Consider the following 27322-nt stretch of genomic DNA (forward strand, 5'->3'; position numbering starts at 1 on the left):
CTAATAATAACCATTGATAAACATAAGTATTATAAACATAGGATAACACACATATAATGGAGATAACAAATAAATAGTACAATATGGACAACTTATATTATTACATTACCGACTATTGATAACATATAAAACTTATGTAGCTAAAATAATAATAATCCAATAACAATATTTATAATTTAATACTAATAATAACATATTATTGCTATAATAATATACTAAAAATAACTTATTCGATATTAATGTAATATTATCATATTGTTTATAATGTCATAACTTATTGTTTTTGATAAATTAACAATTGTTAATAACATATTATACTATTTATTTACATTACCGTTTATGTTAACATAATGTCCTCCATTGATAAACATGTATTATAAACAATAATATTTTGTTAGAAACATAAGTAACTAGAAAGATTTACATATAACAGAGTGTATCTCATCAATAAATACTATTTATGAGTGCAATGTAATATGATTTACTATTTCATCAATTGTTTCTCATTAGCATTGTTATTAAGTAATGGTAAATCAAAATAACCATTTACATATCCACTAAACAATGTGATATACAAAGAGTGGTTTTTTTTTTTTCGTGGATTACTTACGCATTAAAAAAAAGGTTGATTAAAGCAAAAACTAGGCAGAAAGTAGCGGTAATGTACATTCATTTTCAGCTCAATTCTTATACATTTATTTCCTTAGCTCATGGTCCTCCAAATCAGCTCAATTCCTTTTAGGTGATCAGAACCTACAACTGCAACCATGCAAGACAGTCTTTCACAACTTGTAGCATTCACTTTGCCATGAAGATAAACACCATTTAATTTATCTTAGTAATTTTTCACCCAACCTTGAAAAAAAATGAATACTCACATATCTCTTGCATCCAGTATTGTTCCCTTCGTACTTGGGAACTTCTTCTCAAATTGCAGGAAAAAATATAAAGGGTCCACCTAATGCAAAAAAAAAAAAAAAAATCAATATAAAAAACATCAATATTACTAGAATAATATCACATGAAAAACTAGGGGGAAATCTTACCTTATTTCCCATAGCACGTGACATAACATGTAAACTGTTCGTTCCGTGTCAAATGTTTTGGGCACATTCTCCTCGTTTTTTACTTCATAGTAAGCATTAGCATTGGAGATGCAAACAAAGGCAAACAAAAGGCAAAGGCAAATACCCGACTCGGTAAATCTCCTAAAACTATAAAACTATTAGGATGTTATTCTTCTGAGCCTGAGCCTCTTTCCATGCCACACGAAATTCACTCCAAGGTATCTAAGCAAACTCCCCCGCAATCGTGTGGAGTCAAATTTCTGTAGTCAAAATCAGTCTCACTTTCGATCGCGGAGGAGTTTGCTTAGACATCCCTGGAGTGAATTTCGTGCGGCATGGAAAGAGGCTCAGAAAAATAACATCCCAATAGTTTTAGGGGATTTATCGAGTGAGGTATTTGCCTTTGCCTTTTGTTTGCATTTATTTGCCTTTCCAATGCTAATGCTTATTATAATGTAAAAAACGAGGAAAAGATGCCTAAAACATTTTACACGAAATGAACTGGACAGTTACATGCTATGTCACGTGCTATGGGAAATAATGAAAGATTTCCCCCTAGTTCTCCATGTGATATTATTCATGTTATATTAATGGTTTTTTATATTGATTTTTTTTTTTTTTTTTTTGCATTAGGTGGACCCTTTATATTTTTTCCTGCAATTTGAGAAGAATTTTCCAAGCATAGAGGGAACAATACTGGATGCAAGAGATATGTGAGTATTCATTTTTTTTAGTGAAAAAAAAATTACTGAGATAAATTAAATGGTATTTAGGTTCATGGTAAAGAGAATGTTACAATCTGCCAAAGATTGTGCTTGGTTGCAGTTGTAGGTTCCGATCACCTAAAAGGAATTGAATTGATTTGGGATTTGGAGAACCATGAGGTAAGGAAATAAATGTATAAGAATTGAGCTGAAAATGAATTTACATTGCTGCTACTTTCTACTTAGTTTTTACTTTAATCAGCCTTTTTTTTAATGTGTAAGTAATCCACGACCTCCTTTTTTTCCGTTTGGGAGAAAAGGAAGCAGGTTTAGGGGTATTTGCCTAAAGAGGCGGACCAATGGCCCTAAATTAGGCATGTGCTCTCCCAAGCCCATACCTCGCACGACATTGGATTTTCATATTTTAGTTCTGAACAACCTATGTAATTCTAGGAGTCGCTAGTCTATTGAGGTCAGCTAGAAACCAATCAAGACGCGGGAACGTTGTCTCGATTCCCTACGCAACCAGATATTTCTAAAAATAGGGACTTGTTTACGCCAATATTTCTTTTAGCGCCCTTGCAGTACCACTAACTTAGAAGGTTATTCATCTAAATGGCCACACAATCTTAATTACCAATTATAATCTTTATAAAACTGCTAAGCATTCATGGAAATGTTTTTGTAGGTTTGTTTTCGTTAATGTCTAGACTAAGCCTAACATAATTTAAAAGAGAAATTTACACTCAAATTAATGAAAAGAGATGCGCAAGTAAACATCCAAGAAATTAAAATGACTTGAAAATAAATGCAGAAAAGGAAAACTCGATACAAGTCGGGCAAATAATATTACATGGCCTTGTTATCACACCCCAGGACAAGAGCCCCATGAGCGAAATGAGAATTTAACTATGCATGAAATTACTCTATATGCATTAAATTACTTTAAATAAATTTAATCTATGAAAAATAGATTATTTACAAAAATGATTATAAAATATCAAGATAGCATTAAATTAGGAAAATGACTTTACAAAAATTAATAAAATTTCATAGATGTCATTTTTGCCTTAATTTGATACCATCTATCACTTTGATTTTATTTTTTTTGAAATTTTTAATTTTCTTTGTTTTTTTTGGGAAAATTTTTGAATTTTTAATATATTTTTAATATTTAATATTATTATACTTCACGAAAATGGGTTCGGACCGGGTAAAACCCAATCCGGCCCGCGGACCCAACCCTTTTGAATTATTTTTAAAATCATTTTCAAATTTTTTTATTTTTTCCTTAAAAATTTAATTTATTTTTCTTTCTTTTGTCTTTTCTCACTGCGTCCTTGCACCATCTGTTCAACGGTCATTCCCGAGGCCCACTTTTTCATTTTATAGTTTTCTATTTCTTTTGTTTTGCTTTTTTGCTTTTTTATTCTTTATCCTTTTTTTTTTTTACTTCATTCCTTTCCTGCACCTTCCCCTTCTACGACTCCTTCCCGAAGTCATTTTTGCCCTCTTTTCTCTATTATTCTTTTCTTTTCTGGTTTTTCTTTTTCCTCGTTCTCTTTTACTACCCTTTTGGCGTTCTTCTTCTTCCCCGACGCTTCTTCCTCATTTTGTGCCATCCTCACTGAACTAAAAACAACACTGCAGCGAACCCTCACCGGTGTTTGGAGGGTCGCCAACCTACCATTTGGCGCCGGTCATTCATTCCGACCGACGATGACCACTGTTGGACACCCATTCCGATGACCACAAACCCATTTTTTTCGGCGCAAAGAAACGTCATCGACTCAAATACGCATGAATATTTCTCACGAACACTACGAAAAAAAAATCACAAATACAAGCAAAGCAAGCAGGACTCAGCGGGCATGGGAGAAAAACGAGTTGATCTTGCGTTAAAACATACACTGCCCTTCGGTTTTTTATTAAGGCATTTCATCGAACACATAAGACGCACTAACTAGAGAGGTAAGCATAGACTCGATCGGGGCTCGGGTTCAGGCCAAGATCGTCACGCGATACACAAGCACTATTCTGGATCGACTCGGGGACAAGTTTATCAGCATTTAACTTGAGTTTAAACAAAAATGACAAGTCTCGGCCATAACACCAAACACAAACAAATATTTGCATAAAGCCCTACGATAAGCACGCATATGCTGTGTGAGGAATGAACACGAGCACAATGGAATTTCGGGCGAAGATCGAGACTGAAGCTCGTGCGAACTGATCGACCACGAGCTCCAGTCCGACGCCCCACCAAAAACAGGGCAGACGTACTCGGGAATGACCTACCTGGTTCGAAGGGGAGCGCTGCGGTGGACGACGGCTCTCGGGCGGACGACTGGTGACGGCGAAGCTGTCCTTCAGTATCACCCTCTCCCTTTGGCTCGCCCTCTACTCTCTCGAACTCTCTCCGGTGCTCTCTGTTCTCTCTCCACTCCGAAAAAAAAAAACAGCCGAGTCTCGAAAGCCTCTCCCCCTCTCGCTTTTATGCTCGGCCAACAAGCGCGCTGGCCCCCTGCCACCGCCAGCTGCCTTGCCGGCCTGACTCCGACCCTGGGATCACGCTGCGGGATCTGCTGCTCGCCATCCGTTTCCTCTCTCTGACTTGTACTCCTCTTTTTTGTAGGGCGTGACTGGCGTGAGGAGGAAGAACACTAGCAGGCGGGCTGGGCTTAGAGAAAAGTAAATAAAGTTGGGCTTGGCCCAAGCGAAAACACACAAATAGGGGTACTAGACCCACCCGCTAAGAACCGTTTCCAATTCGGGAACCGCCCGCTACTTGCATGGATCCACCCGGAAACCGGACCGCCGGTCTGGTCCAATTCTGGGATGGATCCATAGAACTGGTCCAACCTCACGACTCGTGAAATAGATCAATCATGCAATTGAACTAAAATAAATCTTCGGTTGGAGTGAAATAGATCCCATCTGACCCTATGCCATCATGACCTGCGACGCTCATTTCCCTATGCCGGTGGGTCGATGCCCGTTTTATCTAATTTCAACTAATTATCGCACGATCGTAGTCCTAGACAAAAACAATTGGAATATTAGTTAACCTTTCATAATTATCTATCCATACACCATGTTGGCTCTTTGCTATTTGTCAAATTTCATTATAGAACGAGAACGAGCGTGAACAAGCTCCACACCCTACTAAGAACGGCACAAAAAACCTACCAACCATCAACGATCCCCTCCGTAGCCAAAATTATTAAAGATCTCCTAAACAGTTCAATGATCATACACATTCATTTCTCTTGATTCTCTCTTCGCTAAAGGGCCGGACTTGCACCCTTGGTATGGGCAAGTTCACCGGCTTAGCTCCACCACATAATTTAGAAGATTTACATCATCATCATTTGCATAATGTCCACGCAAGGCCACTTCTGGAGCCAAACAGACTATGTTTATTATACAATGCTACTACCCCCCACCATCCTCTATATAGCAAGGCAAAATTCTGTTTGCAAAGTTTATTCAGAAGATTCCCAAGCCAACAAATTTTCTTCGCTATTAAACAAGCAAACCTTATTTCAGTCCCCACAAATGAAAAAAGGTGTGGAGGATGGCCTGGCGATATGGTGTTCAAGGGAATTAAAAGAGAATGGTCCATAACCGGTCCGATCCGGGTGGACAGGCGGGCGGATCCGCCCATGGAACCGAGAACCGGACCGGTTCACTTAAGAACCACCAGTTTCGGGCAGTTCCGATCCGGTTCCGAGCGATCCGAGCGAGTTCCGGTTCTTTTGCACACCCCTACATACAAAGGAGTGGAGAAAAGAGAAGGACCAGACCAAACCCGGTCCGTCCCTTTTCCTTGTTTTCTTTTTTTTTTTAATATTTGATTTTTTAAATAATAATAATTTTTTTTTTTTACATTTTTAGATTCAATAATTAGTGACAGTCATGTAAATGCTCCTAATATATACGCGTAATAGATTTTAAAGAAAACATACACGATGCATTTTAATGAAAGCTATTTATTTTACTCTTTGCTTCCTCTCTTTTTTTAGCGACTAATTCCTAATATTGTATGCGATTAAGTCCTAAATAAAATGGTAAAATTTGGGTGTCAACATAATCCACGAAAAAGAAAAAAACCACTCTTTGTAAATCACATTGTTTAGTGGATATGTAAATGGTTATTTTGATTTACCATTGCTTAATAACAATACTAATGAGAAACAATTGATAAAATAGTAAATCATATTACATTGCACTCATAAATAGTTTTTGTTGATGAGATACACTCTGTTATATGTAAATCCTTCTAGTTACTTATGTTTCTAACCAAATACTATTGTTTATATAATACATGTTTATCAATGGAGGACATTATGTTAATAAGTTACCATATTAATAATATTAATAGCATAAACAATAATGTAAATAAATAGTATAATATGTTATTAACAATTGTTAATTTATCAGAAAAAATAAGTTATGACATTATAAACAATATGATAATATTACATTAATATTGGAATAAGTTATTATTAGTACGTTATTATAGCAATAATATGTTATTATTAGTATTAAATTATAAATATTGTTATTGGATTATTATTATTTTAGCTACATGAGTTTTATATGTTATCAATAGTCGGTAATGTAATAATATAAGTTGTCCATATTATACTATTTATTTGTTATCTCCATTATACGTGTGTTATCCTATGTTTATAATACTTATGTTTATCAATGGTTATTATTAATTTCTAACCACATATAATAACTGATGTAATATGTTTTGTGTATCTCATAAGTAGTAATAAGTAGTTTCTAACCACATATAAATCAAAGTTCAGTATTCCACTATGTTTTTTTTTTTTTTTTTTATCAATTGTTTAACCTATTGAGGGCATCAAAATAATCACATTGTTTCTCATTAGCCTATTGAGGGCATCAAAATACCGAGTCGGATACAATTGCTACTCAACCGAGTCCGATATGTGGCAATTGATGTACTGATAACATGTATGATAACATGTATGCGTACAATTTTTTATGCGATATATTTCTTCTAAGCATTTTTTTGTTGTAGTGTTTGCGAAACCCCCACATAAGTTCCTCCAAAAAAAAAAAAAAAAAAAAAAAAGTTAATGATAATTTAGTTTACTTACTTTTAATCAAAATAAATCAGATTTTACTTAGAAAAAAAAAAAAAAAAAAAAAACTTGAAGGAAATCCTAGTGCTCAAGAAAAATGAAATCCCACTACTCTACTTAGAACATTGGGCACGGCATGACTTAAATTTACCCAAAAAAATTAATTCAAAATAATTTACATTCATCAAATAAAAAATAATAATTAATAATTATTAGGGAGAGAATTTAGTTTAGTTTTAATAAAATAAATCTGTTTACTTAGAAAAAAAAAACTTGAGTTTTATCAAAAGGAAAGGAAATTTTGGTCACGGCATACTTGGGCATGCATGGTTATGTTTAATCTTCTTAAATTTTAGTTTTAATCAAAATAAATTTGTTTACTTAGAAAAAAAAAAAAAAAAAAAACTTGAGTTTTATCAAGAGGAAAGGAAATCCCAGTGCTTTATTTAGAACATTTGGGCACGGCATACTTGGGCATGCATGGACATGTTTAGTCTTCTTAATTTACCCAAAAAAATTAATTCAAAATAATTTAGCTTGTAGTTATTAATCAAAATAAATTCTTCAAATAAAAAATAAAATAATAAATAATTTGTAGGGAGAGAAATATAATGGCTGTACATGAGACAAGACGTCGACATCTTTGTTCACGACTCAAAAACCCTATCTTTGTTCACAACTCAAAAACCATGGAGAACAAGGAATAACAATTTGATATTAGATGAATGCTAGACCACCAAGACATAACTGAAGCCATAGTAGATGAGGGAAAGTAGAAGAACTCATGTAATTTGCAAAGCAGCCAATCATTCAAGTTCTTGACTAAATTCATCACATTGTAGTCTCTGCTTCAACCCTCACATTATAAGATATAAACATACATACCATACCATAACCTTGTACAAATCAAAATAACTTTGCAAGGGTTGCTTCGCTACAATAAGCAATGCAAAAATTAATTATACCATTTCTTATCATTAGAAAACAAAGAAAAGCTGCGGAAGAGAAAGTGTTCGCTGCCATAAAACGTCACCCCCCGATCGCCTCTTGAAAGCACCAAATCAATTTTTGGAACAATCAAACGTATTCTAATGACTAATATAGATCACTTACCTTCTGCTAATCAACAGTAAAACCAGAACCTCCACGACAGAAAATTCTGCCACCACCTAATGCATTACTTGCCAGTGTCACCAATACTAAGCCCATAGCAATCATGCTCACTCATCAACAAAATCCTTCTAAAACATAGCATGTAGTGGTGGTAATGCAGTCATTCATGGCAATTTTCGCCACTAATACCAAAAAAGCCCATGTTAGCTTCTAATGACCTGGGATAAAAGTCACAAGCAAAAACGATAACTTTGGGACCTTCCCCAAAAAGATATGCTCCATAACATCTCTAGACCTTGTTTTGAACAAGAAAAGAAAAACCTCTTCAAACCTTTTGAATAAACATATACTCAACAAACAAAAAGAATACAGCATAACATCATCTGAAGAAACTTCATCTTCCAAACAATCAACTCATGACTCAAAATCGTCTAAATCATCCGCCATCCATCACTTGTATTCAGTCAAAAACTGCTGCTGCAGCCCATGTATTATTGGTGGCACTTTCAAGGAGTTTGGTTAGTTACATCCTCGTAGCCAGGGGTGGAAACTCTAGGTGTGATTTTAATTCTTATAGCAGTGATCTTTTTTTGAGAAAGAATATATTCAAGCTAAAAATTCAATTGCTAAAGGAGAGATCATCGTTATTGCAGCGCCGACGAAGAATGCGGGCCGCTGTCATGGCGGATTTTGCGCACCGCAGCAAGAAAGCAGCGTTCGGGAGGAACCACTCGAGCAACAGAAGAAGAGGAAGATGACTTTTTTGGAAACCTAGAACTTATCGATCCAACGATCTAAGATCAGAAGCAAGGATCGGACGGTACCCATGCATTCCGAACTGACGGTGGGGATTATAGGCGTCGAAGTGCATCTGACGGTCCTTATGATGTGCAATCCGACGGTCCAAATCAGCACCATCCACACGAATTCAGCGGCTCCTATTCGCTGAATCAAATGGTCCCAATGGCGCCACGTCATCACATAAAGGGTCATCAAAATTTTAAATTCAAGCTAAGAAATTGAAACATATGGTAAGCCCCCAACAAGCCGACAAAAGAGAGGGAAACATGGAAATGATCAAGCTCATTGATAGAGAATACGAATGAATGAATGTTCGAAACCAAATTACATGAAAAACTTTCGTAGAGAACACGCCGTGTCTTCTTTCGCTCGGCCTCCTGTCAACAAAAACCACCGAATCAGATGCTTAAACACACTAATCCTCCTCCCTAATACCACCATCTTTGTTTTACAGATGAAATCAGTCCCATTCAACACAGCAGCCAGCAACCAACCACATCAGAACTCCACAAACACTCCATAAACGTGCTGAGAGGCCTCCTGAACTTTGCAGTTTTCTAAAATCATCGCAACCGCGAAATGCACCTACGAAATCCAGACAAGCACAGGAGACGTTCCTAAATCCCGACAATATTCCAATGCGACAACTATGCGAACAAGCTCGCTTCGGCAAATCGACTGTCGACTGATTGACCTAATTCGAGCGGCGGAGGAACTCGGATGTACGCAAAACAGGCAGATGAATCCCTATGAAATCCAGACAAACACACGAGAGACGTTCCAATGCATGCCCGTCAAATCGCACAGCATAAAGACCGTCAGATCCATTTCGACGCTTATAATCCCACCGTCAGTTCGGAATGCACGGGTACCGTCCGATCCTTGCCTTTGATCTTGATCGTTGGATCAGTAAGTTCTAGGTTTCCAAAGAAGTCATTTTCCTCTCTTTCTGTCGCTTGGGCGATTCCTCCCGAACGCTGCTTGCTCACTGTGGCGTGCGAAATCCGCCGTGAGAACAGCCCGAGTTCTTCGCCGGTGCTGTAAGCACGATGCTCTCTCCTTTAACAATTGAATTTATGACCTGAATATATTCTTTCTCAAAAAAAAGTTCACTGCTATAAGAATTAAAATCACACCTAGAGTTTCCACCCCCTGGCTACGAGGATGTAACTAACCAAATTCCTTGAAAGTGCCACCAATAATACTGTCACTAATTTGCTCTAGCTTCTATACTTTTCCAAAGGTAGCTTTCATACTGCCTGAATATGCAATCACTAATCAGAAATGTATCTTATGAGCTTTCATACTACCTGCATATGCAATCACTAATCATGAATGTATCTTATGAGCTTTCATACTGCCTGCATATGTAATCACTAATCAGGAATGTATCTTATGAGATGGGCGTATATGAGTCCTCTCTTCTTAGAGCACTAGGAGCACATGTAAGCCATGTAACCCATCACCCAAGCACCCAATAACAGCCCAAAATCACAACCGCGTGCAGCTTATATGTCTCCTCCACACTACCTCTAATTAATTCTACCATATAACATACACAACTTATACACGACAGGTTCCATGAATATATCATCATGGACCGACTATAATAATATTTTATGAAAGAATTGTGAAAGCAGCAATCCCAATATTCTGTAAAGCGGTGATATTAGGACTTAAAATGCCTAGGTATTCACATGAGATCAATCTAAGTGAAAATACATGCACATTTTAAGCAAGCAATACCAATACAAGAATGATTATTAAATAAAAATGAGAAATGTATAATGTAAGATCATTCCTTCTAAATTTGGAAGAGTTTCTCAAGATATTGCTAAAGATATTGCCAGTTCCAATAGGCACAATACATGATGAAATAAAAAAAAATGTCCAAAAGTAAAATGCTTTCAATGAATGCTTAGTATCTCATAAAAACTACAAACGCCAAATAAGGTCTGCTAAGTCGAACATCTAACAAACGCCAAACAAGGTCTGCTAAGTCGTAACCGTGCATAGAAAAAGTGAGGCGCGGAATCAAAATTACAGAGTTGCAGCAGAACCACAGCAGGAGGAAGACCGACGACGCGGCAGAAGCAGAGCTACTGAAATCGCTAGCTAGCCTGCAATTCGCGATCTAGACAGATGGATTCCACGCTAGCCAGTGATCGAAGGAGAGGGCAAAAGAAGAGATCGGAGAAACCGATTCGAAACCCTAGCCGAGGGAAAGAAAAAAAAAAGGGAAAGACTCCCTCCTCATATTTGAGCTCTCGTTCTTTCAGCTTGCTATCTAAGAAGAAAACTAGCGCCTCGCGACCTCCAAACAAGAGAAGGGAGGAGAGGAGAGAGCATCGTGCTTGTAGCGCCGATGAAGAACTCGAGCTGCTCTCACTGCGGGTTTTGCGCACCGCAACAAGCAAGCAGCATTGAAGAGGAATCGCCCAAGCAACAGAAGGAGAGGAAGATGACTTTTTTGGAAACCTAGAACTTACTGATCCAATGATCTAAGATCAGAAGTAAGGATCGAACGGTACCCATGCATTCCAAACTGACAGTGGGGATTATAGGCGTCAAAATACACCAATAATACTGTCAATAATATTGTTACTAATTTGCTCTAACTTCCATACTTTTCCAAAGGCAGCTTTCATACTGTCTATGCAATCACTAATCAGGAATGTATCTTATGAGCTTTCATATTGCTTGCATATGCAATCACTAATTAGAAATATATCTTATCAGCTTTCATACTCATGCATATGCAATCACTAATCATGAATGTATCTTATGAGCTTTCATACTTCCTGCATATGCAATCGTTAATTAGGAATATATCTTATGAGATGGACGTACATGAGTCATCTCTTCTTAGAGTACTAGGAGCACATGTAAGCCATGTAACCCAGCACCCAAGCACCCAATAACAGCCCAAAATCACAACTGCGTGCAGCTTATATGTCTCCTCCTCACTACCTCTAATTAATTCTACCATATAACATACCCAACTTATACACGACAGGTTTCATGAATATATCATCATGGACCGACTATAATAATATTTTAGGAAAGAATCGTGAAAGCAGCAATCCCAATATTCTGCAAAGTGGTGATATTGGGACTTAAAATGCACAGGTATTAAGTGAAAATACATGCACATTTTAAGCAAGCAATACCAATACAAGAATGATTCTTAAATAAAAATGAGAAATGTATAATGTAAGATCATTCCTTCTAAATGGGGAAGAGTTTCTCAAGATATTTCTAAAGATATTGCTAGTCCAATAGGCACAATACAGGATGAAGTAAAAAAATGTCCAAAAGTAAAATGCTTTCAATGAATGCATAGTATCTCATAAAAACTACAAACGCCAAACAAGGTCTACTGAGTTGTAACCATGCATAGAAAAAGTGAGGCGCGGAATCAAAATTACAGAGTTGTAGCAGAACCACAGTAGGAGGAAGACCGACGATGCGGCGGGAGCAGAGCTATTGAAATCGCTAGCTAGCTTGCGATTCGCGATCTAGACAGATGGATTCCACGCTCGCCAGTGATCGAAGGAGAGGGCAAAAGAAGAGATTGGAGAAACCGATTCGAAACCCTAGCCGAGGGAAAGAAAAAAAGGAAAGACTCCCTCCTCGTATTCGAGCTCTCGTTCTTTCAGCTTGCTGTCCAAGAATAAAACCAGCGCCTCGCGACCACTGGACAAGAGAAGGGAGGAGAGGAGAGAGCATCGTGCTTGCAGCGCTGACGAAGAACTCAGGCCGCTCTCATGGCGGATTTTGCACGCCGCAGCGAGCAAGCAGCGTTCGGGAGGAACCGCCCGAGCAACAGAAGGAGAGGAAGATGACTTTTTTGGAAACCTAGAACTTATCGATCCAACGATCTAAGATCAGAAGCAAGGATCGGACGGTACCCATGCATTCCGAACTGACGGTGGGGATTATAGCCGTCGAAGTGCATCTAACGGTCCTTATGCTGTGCGATCCGACGGTCCAAATCAGCACCATCCACACGGATTCAGCGACTCCTATTCGCTGAATCAAATGGTCCCAATGGCGCCACGTCATCACATAAAGGGTCATCAAAATTTTAAATTCAAGCTAAGAAATTGAAACATATGGTAAGCCCCCAATAAGCCGACAAAAGAGAGGGAAACATGGAAATGATCAAGCTCATTGATAGAGAATACGAATGAATGAATGTTCGAAACCAAATTACATGAAAAACTTTGGTAGAGAACACGCCGTGTCTTCTTTTTCCATACAAACCTGTAATTTCCTTTCCCTCTCTATATCTCTATCATATCATAATCTTACTCACAAGAGTAGATTATCCACATGTAATTTTCAAAAGAAAGAAGCTTCCATGCTGTAGGTAATATTCTTTCTACATTGAGCATGGACACAAAAATTCTAAAATGCTCTTGGTTAACCTGCATCTCCAAACATGGAAGGCAAGAAATACTGGCAAGGTTTTATCATCATAAATGCTAAATGGTAAAGTAATAACATTGGGAAAGGACAATTTCATCTTGACATCATTAGCTGACATGCCCGCATGGGTCAAATGCATGTTATAAATCTCAAAGAAAAATATGTAAGCTAGATATGTTAGGTAACTAGTGGCAATTGGGCAATTGGGGGAAAAGGAGCACTAACAATCTAGTTTATCAAGCAGTAGGCTAGCTGATTTTTCCTTTTCTTTTTTACTTTGGTGCTCGTGATTTGCTTTCCAGCTTGTTTTGCTCTTTAAGTGAAAAATTGCAAGCTCAACATGTAATGAAGGACTTTTTAGATTGGCTTCTAGAAACAAATATACCTCTTTTAGACAATGATTGATCTTTTAGACAATTCAACACGTTAATAATAAACTAGAAATATTATTTACTTTTCAAGGAAAAGATACTCATTTATAAATGTGGTGGCCAATGTCATGTCCCTCTTAGCCCCTCTTAGCAATGTCACGTCCCTCTCAGCCCCTCTCAGCGGGCTTATAATAGAGTGGTAGTGATATTGGGACTTAAAATGCACAAGTATTCACATGAGATCAATCTAAGTGAAAATACATGCACATTTTAAGCAAGCAACACCAATACCAGAATGATTCTTAAATGAAAATGAAAAATAAAAAGTATACTGTAAGATCATTCCTTCTGAACGGGGAAGAGTTTCTCAAGATATTGTTAAAGATATTGCTAGTTCTAATAGGCACAATACAGGATGAAGTAAAAAAATGTCCAAAAGTAAAATGCTTTTAATGAATGCAAAGTATCTCATAAAAACCACAAAATGTCACCCAAAGCGAATGGCTCTATTAGGCGTTGAAAAACAAGTTTTCCCAAAATCAAATCATTTGATGATTTTGCCCACCCCTATTGTTTTTTTTCACTTTACTTATCTTGTGGGCCTAGATGAAACTGAAAATAATCTTTTTCTTTGCTCGTTTTACTCAGGTGTTTTACTTAGGTGAGGAAGGCAGAAATGCCTGTAGGAGTATCTGTGGTCCGTTCCGAGAAGGTGAAGGATGAACTGGTCGTGGATGGAAATGACATGGAGCTTGTTTCGGGGTCTTGCGCTCTCATAAACCAGGTACGTCCTACTCATCATTTTCCAAAAAGCTCTTGCTGAGATTAAATTTCTGCTCGTCTTGAAATAGAAATGCCATGTGAAGAACAAGGACATCAGGAAGTTCCTGGATGGTCTTTGATTGTTCCCAAAATTGATTTGGTGCTTTGAACACTTCCCTTGAGTAGCTTTTCTCTGTTTTCTGATGATAAGAAATTGTATAGTTTTTCTTTGTATTGCTTATTGTACCGCATTGCTTATTGATTTCGTTGGTCTGTTGATTGAAGTATTTATTCTTGGGCCGGGGTACTGAGATTTCTGTCTGTGGTTAGAATGTAGTTCAAAAGTTGGAATCTTGTGGTGTCTATGGGAATGCATGGATGGAAATTCGAAGTGAAAAGGTCTTTTTTTTTAAGTAAAGTTCTGCATATGAATAGCTTCACGTCGTTAGGAGACCTAGAGATAGCTTGTGGGTTGTTCTATTCTGTTGGTCCTCTTGATGATTGTTTATGCAGCAAGTGTGTGCAGTTTATTGTACTTTCAATCGATTGAGGTCAGAATGTTGCCTTTTGTCCGTTAGCTTCGGCTGTTTCTGGACTGATGGGATGAATGAGTTTGTAACGAATCAGTATAGCTAGAGGGGTGTGTGTATACCGAATGGAGGATGCTGGCTGGGGGCCGGATACTTTGGCTTTTGGGTTTGGATTGATATTCAGATAACAAGTTTTCCCAAAATCAAATCATTTGATGATTTTGCCCACCCCTATTGTTTTTTTCACTTTACTTATCTTGTGGGTCTAGATGAAATTGAAAATAATCTTTTTCTTTGCTCGTTTTACTCATATGTTTTACTCAGGTGAGGAAGGCGGAAATGCCTGTAGGAGTATCTGTGGTCCATTCCGAGAAGGTGAATGATGAACTAGTCGTGGATGGGAATGACATGGAGCTTGTTTCGGGGTCTTGCGCCCTCATAAACCAGGTATGTCCTACTCATCATTTTCCGAAAAGCTCTTGCTGAGATTAAATTTCTGCTCTTCTTGAAACATAAATGCCATGTGAAGAACAATGACATCAGGAAGTTCCTGGATGGTCTTTAATTGCTCCCAAAATTGATTTGGTGCTTTGAACACTTTCCCTTGAGTAGCTTTTCTCTATTTTTTGATGATAAGAAATGGTATAGTTTTTCTTTGTATTGCTTATTGTACCGCATTGCTTATTGATTTCGTTGGTCTGTTGATTGAAGTATTTATTCTCGGGCCGAGGTGCGAGATTTTTGTCTCGTGGTTAGAATGTAGTTCAAAAGTTGGAATCTTGCGTGTCTGTGGGAATGCATGGATGGAAATTCGAAGTGAAAAGGTCTTTTTTTTTTTAAGTAAAGTTCTGCATATGAATAGCTTCACGACGTTAGGAGACCTAGAGATAGCTTGTGGGCTGTTCTGTTCTGTTGGTCCTCTTGATGATTGTTTATGCAACAAGTGTGTGCAGTTTATTGTACTTTAAATCAATTGAGGTCAGAAGGTTGCCTTTTGTCTGTTAGCTTCTAGTGTTTCTGGACTGATGGGATGAATGAGTTTGTAACGAATCAGTATAGCCCTGTGCTAGAGGGGTGTGTGTATACCGAATGGAGGATGCTAGCTGGGGGCCGTATACTTTGGCTTTTGGGTTTGTACTTATATTCTAATAACAAGTTTTCCCAAAATCAAATCATTTGATGATTTTTCCCACCCCTATTGTTTTTTTCACTTTACTTATCTGGTGGGTCTAGATGAAACTGAAAATAATCTTTTTCTTTGCTCGTTTTACTCGGGTGTTTTACTCAGGTGAGGAAGGCGGAAATGCCTATCTGTGGTCCGTTCCGAGAAGGTGAAGGATGAACTGGTCGTGGATGGGAATGACATGGAGCTTGTTTCGGGGTCTTGCGCCCTCATAAACCAGGTACGTCCTACTCATCATTTTCCGAAAAGCTCTTGCTGAGATTAAATTTCTGCTCGTCTTGAAACAGAAATGCCATGTGAAGAACAATGACATCAGGAAGTTCCTGGATGGTCTTTGATTGTTCCCAAAATTGATTTGGTGCTTTGAACACTTTCCCTTGAGTAGCTTTTCTCTATTTTCTGATGATAAGAAATGGTATAGTTTTTCTTTGTATTGCTTATTGTACCGCATTGCTTATTGATTTCGTTGGTCTGTTGATTGAAGTATTTATTCTTGGGCCAGGGTACTGAGATTTCTGTCTGTGGTTAGAATGTAGTTCAAAAGTTGAAGTCTTGCGGTGTCTGTGGGAATGCATGGATGGAAATTCGAAGTGAAAATGTCTTTTTTAAGTAAAGTTCTGCATATGAATAGCTTCACGTCGTTAGGAGACCTAGAGATAGCTTGTGGGATGTTCTGTTCTGTTGGTCCTCTTGATGATTGTTTATGCAGCAAGTGTGTGCAGTTTATTGTACTTTAAATCAATTAAGGTCAGAAGGTTGCCTTTGTCTGTTAGCTTCGGCTGTTTCTTGACTGATGGGATGAATGAGTTTGTAACGAATCAGTATAGCCCTGTGCTAGAGGGGGTGTGTATACCGAATGGAGGATGCTGGCTGGGGGTCGGATACTTTAGCTTTTCGATTTAGACTTATATTCTGATAACAAGTTTTCCCAAAATCAAATCATTTGATGATTTTGCCCACCCCTATTTTTTTTTTTCACTTTACTTATCTTGTGGGTCTAGATGAAACTGAAAATAATCTTTTTCTTTGCTCGTTTTACTCGGGTGTTTTACTCAGGAGAGGAAGGCGGAAATGCCTATCTGTGGTCCGTTCCGAGAAGGTGAAGGATGAACTGGTCGTGGATGGGAATGACATGGAGCTTGTTTCAGGGTCTTGCGCCCTCATAAACCAGGTACGTCCTACTCATCATTTTCCGATACGCTCTTGCTGAGATTAAATTTCTGCTCGTCTTGAAACAGAAATGCCATGTGAAGAACAATGACATCAGGAAGTTCTTGGATGGTCTTTGATTGTTCCCAAAATTGATTTGGTGCTTTGAACACTTTCCCTTGAGTAGCTTTTCTCTATTTTCTGATGATAAGAAATGGTATAGTTTTTCTTTGTATTGCTTATTGTACCGCATTGCTTAATGATTTCGTTGGTTTGTTGATTGAAGTATTTATTCTCGGGCCAAGGTACTGAGATTTCTGTCTGTGGTTAGAATGTAGTTCAAAAGTTGGAATCTTGCGGTGTCTGTGGGAATGCATGGATGGAAATTCGAAGTGAAAAGGTCTTTTTTTTTAAGTAAAGTTCTGCATATGAATAGCTTCACGTCGTTAGGAGACCTAGAGATAGCTTGTGGGCTATTCTATTCTGTTGGTCCTCTTGATGATTGTTTATGCAGCAAGTGTGTGCAGTTTATTGTACTTTAAATCAATTGAGGTCAGAAGGTTGCCTTTGTTTGTTAGCTTCGGCTGTTTCTTGACTGATGGGATGAATGAGTTTGTAACGAATCAGTATAGCCCTGTGCTAGAGGGGGTGTGTGTATACCGAATGGAGGATGCTCGCTGGGGGCCGGATACTTTAGCTTTTCGATTTGGACTTATATTCTGATAACAAGTTTTCCCAAAATCAAATCATTTGATGATTTTGCCGACCCCTATTTTTTTTTTCACTTTACTTATCTTGTGGGTCTAGATGAAACTGAAAATAATCTTTTTCTTTGCTCATTTTACTCAGGTGTTTTACTTAGGTGAGGAAGGCGGAAATGCCTGTAGGAGTATCTGTGGTCCGTTCCGAGAAGGTGAAGGATGAACTGGTCGTGGATGGAAATGACATGGAGCTTGTTTCGGGGTCTTGCGCCCTCATAAACCAGGTACGTCCTACTCATCATTTTTTGAAAAGCTCTTGCTGAGATTAAATTTCTGCTCGTCTTGAAGTAGAAATGCCATGTGAAGAACAAGGACATCAGGAAGTTCCTGGATGGTCTTTGATTGTTACCAAAATTGATTTGGTGCTTTGAACACTTTCCCTTGAGTAGCTTTTCTATGTTTTCTAATGGTAAGAAATGGTATAGTTTTTCTTTGTATTGCTTATTGTACCGCATTGCTTATTGATTTCGATGGTCTTGATTGAAGTATTTATTCTCGGGCCGAGGTACTGAGATTTCTATCTGTGGTTAGAATGTAGTTCAAAAGTTGGAATCTTGTGGTGTCTGTTGGAATGCATGGATGGAAATTCGAAGTGAAAAGGTCTTTTTTCTGAAGTAAAGTTCTGCTTATGAATAGCTTCACGTCATTAGGAGACCTAGAGATAGCTTGTGGGTTGTTCTATTCTGTTGGTCCTCTTGATGATTGTTTATGTAGCAACCCTGGAAAGTTATTTTGATTTGTACAAGGTTATGGTATGGTATGTATCTTTATATCTTATAATGTGAGGGTTGAAGCAAAGAGACTGCAATGTGATGAATTTAGTTGCAAATTACATGAGGTCATTCAAATTGTTATTTCTTGTTCTCAAGGGTTTTGAGTTGTGAACAAGGACGTCTACAGGTATATTTCTCTCCCTACTAATTATTAATTATTTTATTTTTTATTTGAAGAATTTATTTTGATTAATAACTAGAGATAAATTTGAATTAATTTTTTGGATAAATTTAAGGAGACTAAACATGTCCATGGGCACGCACCAGTGCCCAAGTATGCCTATGCCGTGCCCCGTGCCCATGTGGATTTCCTTAACTCAATTTTTTTTTTTCTAAGTAAAGGGAGATTTATTTTGATTAAAAGTAAACTAAATTCTCTCCTAATGATTATTAAATATTAATTATTTTATTTTTTATTTGATGAATTTATTTTGATTAATAACTACACGAAATGTAAATTGGTAAATTATTTTGAATTAATCTTTTTGGGTAAATTTAAGTAGACTAAATGCCTGGGAATAAAACTCAAGTTTTTTTTTTTTCTACAAGAGATTTATTTTGATTAAAAGTAAACTAAATATTTTTTTAAGCTTCAAGCTTCAATCAAATCATCCTTTGTTTTAAGCTTCAAGCTTCGATCAAATTTCCATCAAATTTGTATCATTAACGAACTTAGGATGAAAGGGCATTATTCAAAATTAGTATCATTAACTTTTTTTTTTTTTTTTCTTTTTTTGAGGAACTTATGATGAAAGGTTAGCAATATATGGGGGCTTGAAGGAGGTAAGTTACTACAGTAGAAATGATTTCCATATGCCTACTCTTATGGATACTAGAAACCGAGCCTCATAATTATGAGCATAAACTAGTTGTCCCTATGTCAAGGCTGAACTTAGTTCGTTCATTGTTTTCTAATTGTGATCTAAGTTTGGGTCTCGGATAAGTTTGAAGCTCCACCTTGTGTCATCCTTCAGCATCTGTTTCTTAGCCTTTCGACATTCGAGCAAATGCTTTCCAATTTCACTCAGCGCCTCTCTTACAAAGCTCGTACCTCTGACCTAGATACATACTCATATCTGATTCATGTTGATGCATATACGTAATACGTTGCCATGGACTTCATATTCTTACTATATACAAACTCCTTTGATCACACTGGTGGTTATCACCACTGTTTAGATAATATTTCCTTCACCATAGCAGTGCATGCATGCATATAAAGATGGGCAGTTTGTGACTACTCCAGTCTCTCACTCCGGCGGGTAAATGAGATTTCTTCAGCTGTCCTGTGCCTACCATGATTCTTCCATTCTGTTAGCGGTTGATGGTGGTTTTATATTTTTCTTATGCCTGATTCATTTGTCATTAGAACTCGACTACAATGTTGTATGTTCTTCTGCTTTGCTTGGTTCATTGAGTCTTTCAATGTCGATGTATACGGTTTTGTAGCTCTGTTCTATATGGGTTTGGTTGTTGTGAGCCCTTTTGTCTACCTCCTCATGTGGTACAAGAACATACACTTTGTAATGTGTTCTTATGATGAAGTTCTGTTAATTTCAATCTGTAGACATTGCGATTGCGTCAACATGCAGGCATGTCTGGATAGATTTTGCTTCTTTCTTGATATTTTGTAATGGATGCCGTGAGCTCTTGGATTTGGTCATCATTTACTAGATTCGACAATTGTTACAAACAGAGCTACAATTTGTAAATGATTAAGTGTTCTGTTTTCATGCTCTACTTTAATGACCTGTGCTGTTTGCCATTTTCACATGATTTTTTGTGATTAGATTCTAAAGTTGATGCCTAAATGAAAGTTGTTCATTAGGTTCCAATCTATATCAAATAAAAATTTCGTGATAATTGAAGGTCATTTACCCAAATCGAGTATGTCTAGAATATCCTTGACCTTGTTTGGAATTTTGCTGAGCTGATTGTTTTGCACAAATTCTTTGATCTTTATAAAAGCATATGTCAGCATATAAAAATGGTTTCTTCATGAAAATTTCTTTCTATGTCCTTTTTGAACAAAAATATAAAATTTAAATGAAGAGTGAACATCATTTGGATAGGTTTATCATGTTTAAATTGAATGCACCGGCTACTGTGATATGTCTAACTTGAAGGACGCTGACATTGTGATTTTTGTGATTCATGCAAATTGAATTAGCTTTAGATGTCCTTACAAAAGTAGCAGGATGTTGTATGATGATCTATGTTGTGTAGAAATTTCATATTGAATGGATCATTTTTGGATGATGTAAATAGTTGTGAATCAGACATGTATGCTTCTCTCATGTTCTATTTCCATAGTGACATGCCCTAATTCTTTGATTTTTTAGAAAGAATCTGTTGCAGATGTCTTCATGAGATTTGTTTGGGTATACACAAAAAGACTGTACTTACTTTTTTAAAAAGATTAGGTTCGGAATTTTTGGAAGAATTCCTTACGGAGGAAGAAGTTGTTCTTTCTTTGATCTTCCCAAGAACTTATTCTACTTCATGAAGGTTATATAGAGGGCGGATTTGGTATTTGGATGTTGCATAAACATGTTCAATGATGCATATGTTTAGTAAGTGATCCTTCGTCAGCTCACTCATTTATTTGATTAACTGAGAATCAAGGTCATATGGCTTGAATGCTTGTCTTGTTATATGCTCTGCATGTAATCATTAGATAAATGATTTAGGTGTGACACATAATAATGCTGAACCTTGGGATGTCACCTAGGATTTGATCTAGGGATTTCATGACTTTAGTCACCATTTGTAAACACAAAAAATGTGTTGTTTTTGGTTGTTTGATGTGATGATTGTTTCTTTCATTTGTATGTCCCCAAACTATCTGTAGGAATGGAGGGAACACTCCGACCCCTAGTGGCGACTCCCATCTAAAACCTGACCGGACAATTGGGTTAGGGATGGTTATGTAGTTATTTTATTTTTATTTTTTTGATGAATTTATTTTGATTAATAAGTGGACAAAATTAAACCAAGGACTTAACCTAAGTAAACTATTTGTATTAATTTTTTGGGTAAATTTAACAAGAAACATGCCATGCCGATTAAACAAGAGGGAAAAACAACCTATTCATGGATCATCATCTTCTTAGATTATTAATGATCTTTAATTTTTATTTTTATTTTAGGATCTTGGTGAATCCATTTATTTCTCAAGTCTTGGTTAGCTTGCTGGTACTTATTTCTCAAGTCTTGGTTAGTTTGCTGGTACTTGGTCAGTACCAGAAATCTCATAATTTTTGTGTATAGTTTCTCTAAATTAATCTAGTGTCATTATATTTCTTAGTAATTTTTTTTATTAATAACAATTTATTTTGAAATAATTTTTTTGGGTAAATTTAAGCATCTATTTCGGTGCCAGTGTTCTAATTAGAGCACTGGGATTTAAAACTCAAGTAAGTTTTTTTTTCTAAGTAAACAGATTTATTTTATTCTGATTAAAAGAAAATTAAATTCTCTCCCTAATGGTTATTAATTATTTTATTTTTTTATTTGATGAATGTAAATTATTTTGAATTATATTTTTGGGGTAAATTATGGGTGCAGAGCACTCGGATTCCGTCAAGGTCATCATTTGCATTATTCAAAATTTACATTATTCGAGTTTAACTTCTTTTTTAGGAAAAGGTTAGCTATGGCTTGCTTTGTGGGGGGCTTGGCAAATCTACTAGCTAAAAGAGAAGAAAACTGTAGGCATACGTGGGCACGGTAGCAATTGCCAAGCAATTGCCACATATCCGACTCGGTTCGGTTGGGGGGCAGCAAAATGATAAGAAGAAAAGGGCCATGATGACGATCCTATTTTTGCTCCCACGACTTTTAGGCACAATACTAATTACCATTTACAGAATACTTGATAACCATTTACATTTACACAACACAATACTTGATAAGATGTGATGTTCCTTCTTGGTTCCAAGGAAGGTATTAATTCTTTGATGTTGCTTGTCTAAACTGATGTTTTGTTGCCTTGAACATATAATAAGTATCTTTGCTTGAGAATTTGATTTTGATATTTTAAATGAAGAATTTTGTTCTTGGTGCTCACATTTGCACCAAATTTGCACCAATCTCCTCTAAGTTCAATACTCATCATCCTAGTCATCATGGTACATCTCTTCCTAATCAAATAAAAACTCTTAAACACTTTTTTTTTATAAAAAATAATTTGTATAAATATCAGTTGGACACGTCACCCGGGGGCGCACTGCGGGCGAGTTCTGGCTCAAAAAATCGTTTTCCTCTTCTTCTTTTTTCCCGCCTAATTCTTCTTCTTCTTCGTCGCGGCTCCCACAGGAGGCAGAGCGCAGAGCTCGGCCCCCCGATCGCACCTCTCCTGGATCGCCCCGATCGGATCGCACCTCTCCTCAAGTCTGCACTTGCCGCCTCCTCAAGCGATTTGCGCCTCCTCACATTCGTCCGCTAGGTAAATCATCGTTGTTTCCTTCTCGAGCAATCCTACAGAGATGGTGGTAAGGGAGGAGGATTAGTGTGTTCGGTCGCGTTTTCTTCTTTTTCCCGCCCTTTAAACTCTCTAAAGACTTTGAATCTAATAAAGCGAATAGAGATCAAGCATGTCCGAACTTGAGTCTTGAGTCATTGTTTGTGCTTAGATTGATTTTTATCAGGACATGAACATCCACAGTTCTATACAGCAAGAGTTTGATTTCTTCCTTGATTTCCCTGTTTAATAAGCAGATAGTTCAAAAATTTCTTCTCTGATTGGAAATTGTTGTGGCTCGAAGGGTTAGATCCCAAATCTCTCTTTACGCAGTTATGCATCATATCAGAGGCTGCAAATTGCAATTGTATAATATCTGTCTCAAGTCATCTCTGTTCTTTTCTTATATTTATGGGCCTTTTTTTTGGCATCCGTTGTCGATTCTAGCAAGCAAGTACAGCTACAGAGAGTTAGAAAGAGCTAGAGCTTTGACGATTTGAGGTTGGTGGTATTGGATGTTTGAGAGCCTGTTTTGCATACTGAGTATATATGCTTACTCAAATTGCTGGAGGGTCTTGATGAATTGAATGATTTATTTTCAAGTGCAAAAGCTAATGGACTTGTAATGAGCTGTGCTTATTTGTAATTCTTTCCTGGATGTGGCTCTTTAAGACCAGTGGAAACTAGTATGCATTAGCATTTTTATCTGTATTGTGCTGGATTGTGCTTATTCTGATATCTAATTTTGAGCTGCGGGGTAGATACATTCCTTAGGGAGTATCAAAGGGACTACTCATTTCCTTTCATTAGCTTCTGTTAACTCTCCACTCATTCTATTCTGTTGTAGTTTTTATCAGATAGTATAAAAGGAAAGCATTTTAGTTAGGGGTACAAACATTGGAGTAGTGAGCAATGCTTTATTGATTGGACTCGATGTAATTGTTAAAACTATGAAAAGTATTAAAGCTAGATGATATTTCATCTTGGATCACCATAGACTTAGTGACTTTATTATCTTTATGGATTTTTTTACTGCACCTTGCACCTTATGCTTTTGCCTCAGTAGATTGTAGTTGCATTTACAGACTTTTGAGTTGGGTCGCAGGGTCTGCAGCTGCTTTATAGTAATATGTTTATATGTTTATGCCGGTGATCCTCATGAAGAGTATTAAATTCTTTAGTCACAAGCTGTTATTTTCCACTAAGTTATTAACAAAGAACAATGAGACGAATGAGATAAACAGATCTAATCTGTTTATGTTAGGAGAAAAACACAAGGCTAAGGTGAGGCTACTTAGGCTACTTGATACTTGACATTTGCTAACATCAAATAGGCTATTTGATACTTGAAATTTTTTTTCAGAGATCAAGGCAAGAGGTGAAACAGCTTATTAATGATAAGAAACCTATTGCAGTATTTATAGAGTTGTCCCAGGATAGAAAAAGTGTACTTAACAATCCCCATTCTGAATTTTTCGTGGCGGCCGTGGAGGGCGAAAAATATGAGGCCCAAATCATAATGGGAGACATGTCCTAGAAGGTATGACAAAGCATTTGTTCAAAGTTATACAATGCTCTCTAATAAAATGATCATCAATGTCAACAGTAAATTGTGCACACATTTTCTTCATGCCCATCTTGTTTTTATCTTCTTTGGGGCTTGGAGGTATTGAAATTGAACATATATGGTGTTGTTATATCCTTCTCATCAAGTATTGTGTAAGTGTAAACTGTGTAAACATCAGTTTAGATTTAGCCTTCTCATCTTCTGTCATGTGGATGTATATATCCTTCATTATGTCCTGAAGATTAAAAAAAAAAAAAAAGATAAGAAAGATATCTCGGGTAACAAAAATTTAACAAAAATGTATTGTTCTAAGGTATATCAAGATTTAGTCTCAGATTCATATTTCTATTTCCTTGACCTTCCTAATTCACGAAATGGATTCAGAAAATAGGATCTCTGCCTATGTTGATAAAACTCCAAAATGACATTTTCTTTTGACCCAATTTTTTTTTCTCTTTAACATTCAGGAAAGACAAGAAAATTTCAGGATAGCAAACATTCTCTAGAACCCATAGGAACGAAAATAAAATATCACAACATGTCACAACAATAACAACACCATATATGTTCAATTTCAATACCTCCAAGCCCCAAAGAAGATAAAAACAAGACGGGCATGAAGAAAATGTGTGCACAATTTACTGTTGACATTGATGATCATTTTATTAGAGAGCACTATATAACTTTGAACAAATGCTTTGTCATACCTTCTGGGACATGTCTCCCATTATGATCTGGGCCTCATATTTTTCGCCCTCCTCAGCCGCCACGAAAAATTCAGAATGGGGATTGTTAAGTACACTTTTTCTATCCTGAGACAACTCTATAAATACTACAGTAGGTTTCTTATCATTAATAAGCTGTTTCACCTCTTGGCTTGATCTCTGAAAAAAAAAAAAAATTCAAGTATCAAGTAGCCTATTTGATGTTAGCAAATGTCAAGTAGCCTAAGTAGCCTCACCTTAGGCTTGTGTTTTACTCCTAACATAAACAAATTGGATCTGTTTATCTCATTCATCTCATTGTTCTTCGTCAATAACTTAGTGGAAAATAACGACTTGTGACTAAAGAATTTAATACTCTACATGAGGATCACCTGCATAAACATATAAACATATTAACATATTACTGATAAAGCAGTTGCAGACCTTGCGACCCAACTCAAAAGTCTGTAAATGCAACTACAATCTACTGAGGCAAAAGCATAAGGTGTTGCTAACTTAACATTTAGGTTTCGGCATAACAAAGCTTGCACTGTCTTTTCGCACTTAGGCACACAGCGTGCCATTGGTAATGATTCTAATACGGTGCCACAAATTCGCAAGCTGATCCTAAGTAATCATTGTTCTTCATTGGATTCCAGAGGAACTACTTCGTTAGGATTGGGGAATTGATGTGATTCTTCCTTAATAGCCTGGATTCTCCCGTCGAGAGTCACTTTGAAAGTCTTACCTAAACTCTTCCAACTGAATATGATAAAGCCTATAAAACAAGCAGCTACTATCATTTCTTCATTATAGATTAAGATCTTCTTCGAACTTAATGCACAAAGAGATAGAATAGCAGCAAATTACATCTTTCTAGCCTGCATATTCGTGGAACTCCATCTCATTTAGAAAGCTTATCTCTATCTTTCAGAAACTAAATGGAAATTGGTTTAGGAAAGAACTTTCGAATCGGATGCGCTCACCCAGCAAGAAAGGCCCTGTGCAGTAAAAAAATCCATAAAGATAATAGAGTCACTAGGTCTATGGTGATCCAAGATGAAATATCATCCAGCTTTAATACTCTTCATAGTTTTAACAATTACATTGAGTCCAATCAATAAAGCATTGTTCACTACTCCAATGTCTGTACCTCTAACTAAAATGCTTTCTTTTTATACTATCTGATAAAAACTACAACAGAACAGAATGAGTGGAGAATTCACAGAAGCTAATGAAAGGAAAGGAGTAGTCCCTTTGATACTCCCTAAGGAATGTATCTACCCAGCAGCTAAAAATTAGATACCAGAATCAGCACAATACAGATAAAAATGCTAATGCATACTCGTTTCCACTGGTCTTAAAGAGCCACATCCAGGAAAGAATTACAAATAAGCACAGCTCATTACAAGTCCATTAGCTTTTGCACTTGAAAACACGTCCTTCAATTCATCAAGACCCTCCAGCAATTTGAGCATATATACTCAGTATGCAAAACAGGCTCTCAAACATCCAATACCACCAACCTCTGAAGCTCTTTCTAACTCTCTGTAGCTGTACTTGCTAGAATCAACAACAGATGCCAAAAAAAAGACCCAGAAATATAAGAAAAGAACAAAGATGACTTGAGACAGATATACAATTGCAATTTGCAGCCTCTGATATGATGCATAACTGCGTAAAGAGAGATTTGGGATCAAACCTGACAATTCTTCGAGCCACAACAATTTCCAAGCAGAAAAGAAATTTTTGAACTATCTGCTTATTAAACAGGGAAATCAAGTCAGAAATCAAACTCTTGCTGTATAGAACTGTGGATGTTCA

At 36.9% G+C, this 27322-nt stretch overlaps 1 long non-coding RNA gene across 1 annotated transcript; it reads left to right on the plus strand.

Annotated features, from left to right (window-relative positions):
• The first annotated feature begins 1827 nt into the window (after positions 1-1827).
• LOC120289462 lies at positions 1828-26345 on the plus strand. The gene is made up of 3 exons (XR_005547476.1): positions 1828-1840; positions 9736-9737; positions 26004-26345. It is a non-coding gene; the product is annotated as an uncharacterized LOC120289462 (long non-coding RNA).
• The last annotated feature ends 977 nt before the right edge of the window (positions 26346-27322 follow it).

Source organism: Eucalyptus grandis, chromosome 11 (assembly GCF_016545825.1).
Source record: "Eucalyptus grandis isolate ANBG69807.140 chromosome 11, ASM1654582v1, whole genome shotgun sequence".
Classification (NCBI taxonomy): Eukaryota; Viridiplantae; Streptophyta; class Magnoliopsida; order Myrtales; family Myrtaceae; genus Eucalyptus; species Eucalyptus grandis.